Source organism: Cetorhinus maximus, unplaced genomic scaffold, assembly GCF_964194155.1.
Source record: "Cetorhinus maximus unplaced genomic scaffold, sCetMax3.hap1.1 HAP1_SCAFFOLD_739, whole genome shotgun sequence".
Lineage (NCBI taxonomy): Eukaryota > Metazoa > Chordata > Chondrichthyes > Lamniformes > Cetorhinidae > Cetorhinus > Cetorhinus maximus.
Genome location: NW_027596681.1, coordinates 34,760 through 45,176, shown reverse-complemented (window position 1 = coordinate 45,176; position 10,417 = coordinate 34,760). Strand labels below are relative to the sequence as shown.

General features: G+C 46.6%; 2 non-coding genes across 2 annotated transcripts; one reads left to right on the top strand and one right to left on the bottom strand.

The window, feature by feature from the left end:
* The first annotated feature begins 7,097 nt into the window (after positions 1 to 7,097).
* Positions 7,098 to 7,171, top strand: trnan-guu (transfer RNA asparagine (anticodon GUU)). Its single transcript has one exon. It is a non-coding gene; the product is annotated as a tRNA-Asn (tRNA).
* Positions 7,172 to 9,965: 2,794 nt separating this feature from the next.
* On the bottom strand, positions 9,966 to 10,038 carry trnat-cgu (transfer RNA threonine (anticodon CGU)). Its single transcript has one exon. It is a non-coding gene; the product is annotated as a tRNA-Thr (tRNA).
* Positions 10,039 to 10,417: the final 379 nt, after the last annotated feature.

Here is a 10,417-nt window from a genome sequence, read left to right as displayed (position 1 = left end):
ATGGAAATGAAGGAACGTGGAAGCGAAGCAGGACAAAACTTACGAGAGCGATTTTATTCCATTTAACCAACTGTAGAGGAATTTGAAGGGAGAAACAGTGAACAATGCAGTTGGCAGGATTCCAACCTGCGTTGGGCGACCCCAATGGGGTTTCAAATCCATCTCATTAATAACTCGGCCACGACTACAGCCATTGTGTAAACAAATCATGTTGTTCAACCAAAATCATAGAAGTGTTGCAGCAAAGAAAACTGGACTCGGCCTCACCTATTTCTGGTCAAACCACAATTTATATCGCTCCTCCTCATTCTTCCCAACAAAATGAAGCACTGCAGACATCGGCATTCCCCAGCGCATCCTGAGGGATTTACTGAAGAGACTGAAAGAAAGCGAATTAGCTGGAATTTTGACAGCGGTGCGATTTGAATATAATTTAAATCCAGTTTCTCAAACCACTCAACCACACTTACCACAACGAATGAGCCTTCAACCATTGCTTCGAGTGTGACCAGCCCTGAATTAAAACAGAACAACTGGAGCAGGAATGGAACCATTTTGCCCCTCGAAACTCCCATAGTATTGAAGAATCAGAGACAAGGTTATATTTGGCCCTCGTCTGAGGAACATAGGAGTAATGAACAGGAGGAGGCCATTCAACACTTCCAGCCTGCTCCAGCATTCAATAAGATCATGGCTGATCTGGTTCTGATCTCAACTCCACTTTCATGCTCCCCCACCAGAGACCCCTTCGCCCCCACCACCGTGCTCTCCCCACCCCCGCCCCCGGCATAAGCCTTGATTCCCTTGTCTATCAAAAATCTGTCTAATTCTGCCTTGAATAAATTCAGTGACCCAGCCTCCAATGCTTTCTGGGGAGCATAATTCCACAGACCAACGACCCTTTGAGAGAGAAAAAAAATCCCCTCATCTCCGTCTGAAAAGGGAGAACTTTTACTCTTCTGGAAACTAACTGACCTGGTCCCACTCCCCCGCCTTTTCCCCGGAGACCTGCATTTTCTGTCCAATTCTCTTTTGAAATCCGCGATTGTATCTGCCTCCCCCACACTCTCAGATAGTGCATTCCAGATCCTAACCACTCGCTGTGTAACAGAGAAACCCCTTTAGAATTGTACAATTTATTTGTTGTTGCCTCTCCTCATTCTCCTGACCAACATGAATCACTTCACAGTTCCCTCAATCAAATTTCAGGATTGTTTTTACAGTTTGCACGAGGAATCCCTGCCATTGTATTAGTTAGCAGAGCGGTTAAAACGGGAAGTGAATCTAGGCTGGGGTGGATGAAAGCACTAAAGCTTTCTGACTTCCAGTGAAGCCGAAGGCAGTTTACATTCGTACAGTAGCAACTGTGATACTAACAAAGAGGATGGAGAAGGGCTCAGTTTGAGCGGTGACACTGCTGGAGGAATGGGGAGCTGGGATTCACCCATCACAGCAGCAAAGTTTAAAAAACGGCGCTGTCCAGCCTGGGGCTTGAGCCCACAACCCTAAAATTAAGAACCGTCTGCTTTACTGACTAAGCCATGCATGATGCGGTTGTTTCACGTGCTTCTAACCCAACTGGAAATCAAAGAGTGAGAATGAAAAAGGAAGAAAAGTGACGGGTTTTGTAGATCCCAAAGGAAAGAGACTCCAGGATCAGTTCATTGTGACAGTTCACACAGCAACAAGAAAACAACATTCCCTGAGGAGGGCCAAACCCGGGCGGCAGGAGTGGGAGCGCCGAATAATAGCATGTTTAGTTCGAACCCAGAAGACTTGTTCAGCCAATAACAGCATCGAGTGTGTTAGACATGAACACGAAGTGAATAATGAGGTGAAATAGTGCCACAAACTGCGGATGTACAGCTTCCAGTTTCCAAAACCCACCAACGAATCAATGCGGCTCTTCTGAACCTTTCAAGGCAAACATTGATCCTTTATAAGGTTCCGTTCCCAGAACTATACACAGTCGTCCAGGTGTGACCTAACCAGGGTTTTGTATAGCTGTAGCAAACCTTTCCCTCTTTTCTATAACAGCCTCTGTAACAGTTTGTACAAGAGGAATTACTTTGACCATATCGACAGGGGAAAATGCGGCTGGACGATCCGGCAGGGCCGGAAGCAGATTGGACGCTACGTCCAGATCCCTGATGGAAACAGTTAAGGATGCCAAGCTGCACGACGTCTTCAGCAACCCTGCAGACGGAGCGCAGCGTAGATACACCTGGTCGCGGCCAGACGGGTCCATTCGTTCCAGGATAGACTTCCTGTTTGTGTCCCGTGCATTCACAGTCAGATCCACCGAGGTCAAGCCGGTGTTCTTCTCTGACCACTGCCTCCTACTGGCGGACTGCCACTTGGAGGAAGACCTGAGGGTGGGCAGGGGGGCATGGAAGCTAAATGTGCAACTGCTGACCCCAGAGAACATTGAGGAGCTCAAGAGGGATTACAAAGGTTGGAGAACCGTGAAACCCCTCTTTGAGTCCCTGACACACTGGTGGGAAGTGATCAAGGGAAGAATCAAGAGGTTTTTCATCCGCAAAGGCACCCAGAAAGCTAGAAAGGAACAGAGGGAAATGTCCCGACTCCAGGAAAAGATGCAGAATCTGCTCCGGCTGCGGTCGATGGGGGTCGATGTCAAGGAGGAGCTCCAAGAGGTGAAGGGCCAGCAAGCCTCGCACTTTGCCTCGGAGGCCTCCAAGATCATCTTCCGTTCCAGAGTCCGCTCCGTGGAGCAGGATGAGACGTGCTCACGTTTCTTCTTCCAAAAGGTACACAGAGAGCGCTCTGTGATCAGCAGCCTGAAGGAAGAAGACGGCTCAGTAAAGTCATCACGGTCCGACATTCTGAGGATCAGCAAATCCTTTTATGCCGGTCTGTATGACGTGAAGCCCACGGACAGCACGGCCTCCCAGTCCTTCCTGTCCTCTATCACGGAGGTCTTAGACCACAGTACGCGGGAGAGCCTAGACAAACCGCTAACTCCTGACGAACTGACTAAGGCCCTCGAGTCCTTCGAGAAGAGTAAAACCCCCGGAAGCGACGGCCTGCCGGCGGAGTTGTATTCGGCTCTGTGGGACTTGATCGGCCCAGACCTGCTAGAAGTGTACGAGAGTATGCTCCTGGCCGGCAGCATGTCAGAATCCATGAGGAAAGGCATCATCACCCTCATCTACAAGCACAAGGGGGAAAGGGAGGAAATTAGAAATTGGCGACCCATTTCACTGTTGAATGTGGACTATAAGATTCTGTCCAAGGTCATCGCCAACCGGGTCAAATCCGCTCTGGAATTGGTGATTCACCCTGACCAGACCTGCTCTGTGCCAGGCAGGAAGATCTCTGACAGCCTGGCGCTGCTCAGGGATACGATTGCCTATGTACAGGACAGGGGTGTGGATACCTGCCTCATCAGCTTGGATCAGGAGAAGGCCTTTGACAGAATATCACACACCTACATGGGGGATGTGCTCTCCAAAATGGGCTTTGGGGAGGGAATTCGAAATTGGATCCAACTGCTCTACACTAACATCAGTAGCGCAGTCTCAATCAATGGGTGGGAAACGGATAGCTTTCCGATTAAATCTGGAGTCAGGCAGGGCTGTCCTCTCTCGCCTGTCCTTTTCGTGTGCTGCATAGAACCCTTTGCCGAGTCCATCAGGAAGGATCCGGGCATAAGAGGAGTGACGATCCCAGGCAGTGGAGGCACTCAGGTAAAAGCCTCCCTGTACTTGGACGACGTCGCCGTTTTCTGCTCGGATCCGCTGTCGGTGCGCAGACTGATGCACGTCTGCGACCAGTTCGAACTGGCCTCGGGAGCCAAGGTAAATCGTGGGAAGAGCGAGGCCATGTTCTTTGGGAACTGGGCTGACCGATCCTTTGTCCCCTTCACTGTCAGGGCTGACGGCCTGAAGGTGCTGGGGATATGGTTCGGAGGGACCGGGGCATGCGTTAGAAACTGGAAGGAGCGAGTGGCTATGGTGAAAAGGAAACTGGGCATGTGGGAGCGGCGCTCCCTCTCCATTGCGGGTAAGAACCTGGTCATCAGGTGTGAGGTACTCTCGCTGTTGCTGTACGTGGCGCAGGTCTGGCCCATTCCACACTCCTGCGCGATGGCGATCACTCGAGCCATCTTCCGCTTTATCTGGAGGTCGAAAATGGATCGTGTCTGCAGGGACGCGATGTACAAGCCTCTAGATAAAGGGGGAAAAAACGTGCCCAACATCGCCCTCATACTGATGGCCACCTTTGTGTGTGGCTGCATCAAGCGGTGCGTAGACCCTCAGTACGCAAACACCAAGTGTCACTACGTGCTGAGGTTCTACCTGTCCCCGGTGTTGCGAAGGATGGGTCTGGCCACGCTGCCGCGGAACGCTCCAAGTAGTTGGACCGTGCCGTACCACCTGTCCCTGGTGGAAAAATTTATGCAGAAAAACACCTTTGACCACAAGTCCATCAGGCAGTGGTCAGCACGTAACGTCCTAGAGGCCCTGAGGGAAAAGGAGAGGGTGGACCCTGTGGGATGGTTCCCCGAGCAGACTGTCAAAGTCATTTGGCAGAATGCCTCATCGCCAGAACTTTCCAACAAGCACCAAGACGTAGCTTGGCTGGTGGTGAGAAAGGCCCTCCCCGTCAGATCCTTCCTACACGCCAGGAGTCTCACCCCCTCTGCACGTTGCCCTCGAGGTGGCTGTGGTGGGGAAGAGACCGTTGTTCACCTCCTTGTGGATTGTGCCTTTGCAAAGAAAGTCTGGAGAGAGATGCAGTGGTTGCTGTCGAGGTTCATCCCGAGCAGTTCTGTGACACAGGACTCTGTGCTCTACGGGCTGTTCCCAGGGACACACACCGAGACAAACATCGACTGCAGCTGGAGGATCATCAACTCGGTGAAAGACGCGCTTTGGTCTGCCCGAAACTTGTTGGTCTTCCAGCACAAAGAGTTGTCCCCGACCGATTGTTGCGGACTGGCACAATCCAAAGTCCAGGACTACGTGCTGAGGGACGCACTAAAGCTTGGGGCAGCTGCCGCAAAGGCGCAATGGGGAAGGGTCGCTGTCTAAGACCTTTCTACCACAGCGCACCGAGAGACTGGGAACTGTTTAGAGCCCCTCGGGCTGTACAGATCAAAATGAAAGGCTGTAAATGATTGTAATATTGTTTGTACTGATGCACCTGGTGATACATTTTGTAAAAGTTTAACCTGGATTGTACCCTTGTAATGTTGTTTTTGAAATGGTTTTGAATGTGATTGAAGATTTTTATGAATAAAGTATATTTTTACAAAAAAAAAAAAAAATATCGACAGGGGAAAATAAGGAGATGCTTGATCAGAATAAAATTCCTTTGCAAATTCCATTTGAAATGAACTTCATTTTCTTTTGAAAGCTGTTTAAGAAACCCCAGCCTAAGTCTTCATGTCATTGGGTCAGGGGAACTTTGTTAATGTTCACACACTGAGCATAGACACGGCAGAAGCTCCGGCACCTCTTTCAATATTGTTTTTCTTCACTCAGGGTTTTGAAAAGGGAATTCGAAAATGAATTGAAAGTGTCAAACGTCATGGTTATGTAGAAAGAAAACGAAATTGAGACTAATTGGAAAGAACATTGTAAAAGGTTGTTATTGATATGATGGGTTGAATGGTCTCCTCACGTGCTATGCCATGTTATGCTGACATTATCAGATTAATCTGACGACAGCATTTCCAAATCTGCCACCCGAAATCCATTTCCGTAAATCAAAGACCCAAAGTGCTGCTGCAGGACCTCACAGTTTAACATGATGTGTAGGTGCCTCTGGCTCTGTCAGGTATTGTTCTGTATTGGGGTGGTTATCACATGTGAAAGATCCCCACTTTGAAACTGGGCAGAAATATGATCAAAATCTGTTAATTTAATTGTAAGCAAATATCCAAAAATACACGTTTGATGCTAAATATTAAGGGAATACAGTGTCTCACAGCCACGTGTCCCGTTCATCCGTCAGTCAACATCACAAAAACACATCATCCGCTCATTGTGACGTTGCTGGTTGTGAGAGTTTGGTGAGCGCTAATTGGCTGCCGCGTTTTCTATATCACAACAATGGCGACACTTCAAAATGTCCCTCATTGTCTGGAAAGCGCTTTGAGACGCCCGCTGGTCGGGAAAAGCGCTATAAGCATTGACCAGGAGGCAGGGCTGTAAGGTACTATATTCAACAAACGTGAATGAACAGATTGTGATATTTTTTCTGCCCGATTTCGAACCACTTGTTAGGCAAACGTAATAACCACTACACTAAATGCAAGTCTGTCTTTCTTTAATTATATTTAATTCCAGTCCTCTGGCTAGTGACCCCCGTCAGTGGAAACAGTCTCTCCCTATCTGCTCCATCAAACCGCCCGGTCACCGTTGCCCCCCACCCCCATCATTTTGAGCAGCTCCATGAATTCTCCATTTAACCGACATTGCTCTAAAGAGAACAAGCCCGGTCTCTATAATCTCTCCACAAAACTGAATTTCCTCATCCCTGGACAAGATGCAAGGCGGGGGAATGAGATGAGGTTTTGGAAAATATTGTCAGTTGGCAGGTGGGAAAATGGAGAAGGAACCAAACCAGAAAAATCAGTCTCCAGCTTTGTGAATCTTTAGAAACTCTTTGGGAACCGGAATCAGGGGAGAATGAAGGGCGAACTTCCCGACTGACCAGAGACAGTCAAAGTACCTTTCCCTTCTTTAAGTCGCTGGAACACTGACTCTGATGTTATCAGTGAAATTAACTGATCTGAGACATTGAAAGGATTCTCGTTACTGCACATCAGGAATTCAAACCTAATATCGGCTTCAGGACAATCAGAATACTTGGTAACAGACAAGACAGCGAAAGACTCGAAGGGAGAATGCTCCGGTTGTAGGAGAGCTGGTTCCCGGTGACATGGATGTGTCTGCAGTGGGTGGGATCAGACTGTTATCATGTATCCACAATGAATGTCCCAACTTTTATTTGGGAAGAGTAAAACTGAGAAAGAATAATTGTCACTCCAGTAGCGGCAATGTGAAGCTTTCACTCGCTGAGCCATTGGTTTATGATATCTTATAGAGGATATGTGTTCTCGTCATGTCTCTGTGGCGCAATTGGTCAGCGCGTTCGGCTGTTAACTGAAAAGTTGGTAGTTCGAGACCACCCAGGGACGAAGCTGTCGCTGTTTTCTCTCCGTCATTACTCATTAACGCTCTGGTTTGTTTCGGGCCTCTGAAACCACAAAAAAATCCTCCCCTCCCCCCACTCCCAAGTTGCAAACTCGGCTCGCTCCCACATCAAGCTTTGTTTATGGACATTCATTTCAGATATAACAAAGAAAATGAACGGTCATGTACGCCCATCTAAATTAATACAGATCTATGAGGATATTGGATTGAAACAAACCCATCAATTAGTCGCTCCACGGTAACTGAGACAGGAAAAAGTAACAATATTCCAGCCCCGCACTCTCCAATCACCCGCTGCCAGCGGAAACATCTTCTTATTTTGCTGAATGTTATCTTCAGAAATGCTGAAGAGCGAATCTAATGTGGCTGCAAGATCCAGCATTCAGTTCACATTAAACAACAAACAGGAATGGGAGCGATGTAACTTTTCCACACAGTTAGGTGACAATGTTTTTCACGAGCATCGAATGGAGTAACTTCCACACGCGAAATGAGCGGGGTAACCACAACGCTACAGAACCATTTCCCTGCCTGGATCCCAATGGAGCTGTCTGGAATGTTAAACGGTGACGTCATGCAGCAGCACTTTGGGTCTTTGTTTTGAAGAAATGGAATTCGGCTGTTCTCATTAGGAATGCTGGAGACAGACTGATCAACAATATCAGCATCAAATGGCACAGCGCAGTAAGAGGACCTTCCACCCATTTTATTTATACCAGCTTTTTACAAAGATCTTGCCAATTAATCCCAAATTCCTTCTCTCTTTCCATGGATCAGAATTTTCTCCCTTTCAACCATTGCCAAATTCCCCTTTGTAGAAGGAGTTTCTGCAGAATCCATGCAGTTTGCCTTAATGAACATTTCCCTTACCCAATGAAATGAAGAGTTGGACTAGGGTTCCTTCTCCAGTTTTCGATATAAACATAAGTTATTTATGCAATTCATTTCATGGTGAACTTACAAAAGATGTTTATTCTGATCAGACATGTCCTCAGTATTTCCTCAGTCATGATGACCATTGATTGCCCTACAAACCCATGTGGTTCACCAGTCATTTAGAGAATTCAATCGGTCGTCCTTACCTGGTCTGACTTGCACGTGACTCCAGACCCACAGTGATGTGGCTGATTCTCAAATACCCTCTGAAATGCTTTAACAAGTTACACAGTTGAAGGGCAATTCGGGATGGGCAACAAATGCTGGCCAGCGATGCTCATGAAAGAATGAAGATTAATGATGAAGAGCGATACAAAGTGATTTTCTACCATCTCTCCCACTCCCTCATGTTCAATCACAGTATCAGTTGCATCTATCTTTACGATGACGCTAGTCTTTGGATCACACTGGTAGTCATCTTTCAGTCAGTAAGTAACTGTGAATTTGCATTTGTAAACTCATTAATTTCTGTTGTTAACTAAAGAAACTGTTATTTTTTGTGCCTAGTCAGTTTCATCCCTCTTGATTTTGGGGGGGCTTTTTGAGGCTTGGCGAAGGGCAGATTTAATGTGGCGGTGAGATACTATATTCAATTAATATTCAACAACAAATGTGAATAATGGAACTTTCCCTCACACTTAGATGTGTGAATCTCGATAATGTTTCTACCCATTTCCAGACAGGGGACCTTTTGCGTGTACGTAGTAACCACTGCACTACAGAAACAATGGGCAGAACCACATGGACTGACTTAGAATATGAAACCGTGCAGTCTTACTGCACTTCCGAACCCTGTTTTGTGGAAGTACAATTCGGCTGAAAAACATATCCATGCGGCAGAGAAATTGACCTGACATTAGAATCATAAAATGACAGAGCACATCAGCAGGTTATTCAACAACTTCACACATGTGTGAACTATCTTATTGCAATTCGTCTGATTTATTGTCTCTTTCTTATAACCATGCCTTTTGGAGAAAATCAGTCAAAGCCTCGGGAAGTGCCAATGTCACATGGCTGTGAGATAATGTATTAAGCTATTATTTAGCAACAACAGGGAATTGTGCAACTTCTCACAATTAGATGACTCAATTTTGATAATGTTTCTGTCAGTTTTCGAACCGGCGACCTCGCACATGTGAAGCAAATGTGAAACCACTACTTGTTTCTCTAATCATTTATAGGATATGGACATCGCTGGCGAGGTCACTACACTACAGAAACAATTTGTGAGAAAAAGCCAAAGGGACTTGTATGGAATGTCAAACTGTCTAGACATGCTGCACTGCAAGATCCTGTTTTACAGGAATAGAATTGGAGTGGGACATTTTGGAATGCTGCAGAGAAATTGATCTAATTGTAAATTGACAGCTCATTAGGAGGCTATTCTACCCATCGGGTGTGTGCTTTCTTCCACTTAGTTCCAATATCATTCTCTTCCTTCATAACCCTGCTGTTTTATTTTCCATTTCAAATAATTGCCCAATCCCCTTTTGAAAACTGATAGATGAAAACCAATATTGAAAGAGGTTTTGCAGTGTCCATGCTCAGTGTGTGAAAATTAACAAAGTTTCCCTGACCCAATGACACGGAGAGTTGTGCTGGGGATTCGAAATAAAAAGAAATAATTAGAATATCATTCCATATCTACAATATAATTCCTCTTGCTACACAACCTGCTACAGGAAAGAGGAAATTTACACGAAGCCCTGATCCGATCACACCTGGAGGACTGTGTATAGTTCTGGGAACGGCACCTTTTCAAGGATCAATATTGTTTTGCAGCATTGTCCACTCCATCGCCCACTTTTCCACGGAACTTGGTTTCATCAGCTAAACCACAGGCTCCAGCGAGAGTCGAACTCGCGACCGCTGGTTTACGAGACCAGGGATCTAACCACTGAGCTATGGCGCCAACTGCCAAAACAAATGCCCGGAAAGTCGATCATATTCAGTGGACGAGGACCGGGATGACATTTCAGGTAGATGACATTTGATAGACCTGGAAATGTCTGAGAGAGAGAACAGGAAGTTAAAAGATGCGACATGAAAGTGGCAGAATTTGATGTGTGTCAGTTACTTTCAGTGATGAATTTCTGCCGTGTGTCGCCTTGTCAGTTTCACAGGAGCCGCAGGGATGAGGTTGGTGACACCTGGTTGAAATGAGGAATAATGAGAACTGTAGTCAGCAGGATTCAAACCGACAGGGGGAGACACCAGTGGATTTCAAATCCATCACATTAAACATTGAGTTATGACCAACAGCTGCTCCGAGCTCAAAGGTGTTCTTATCA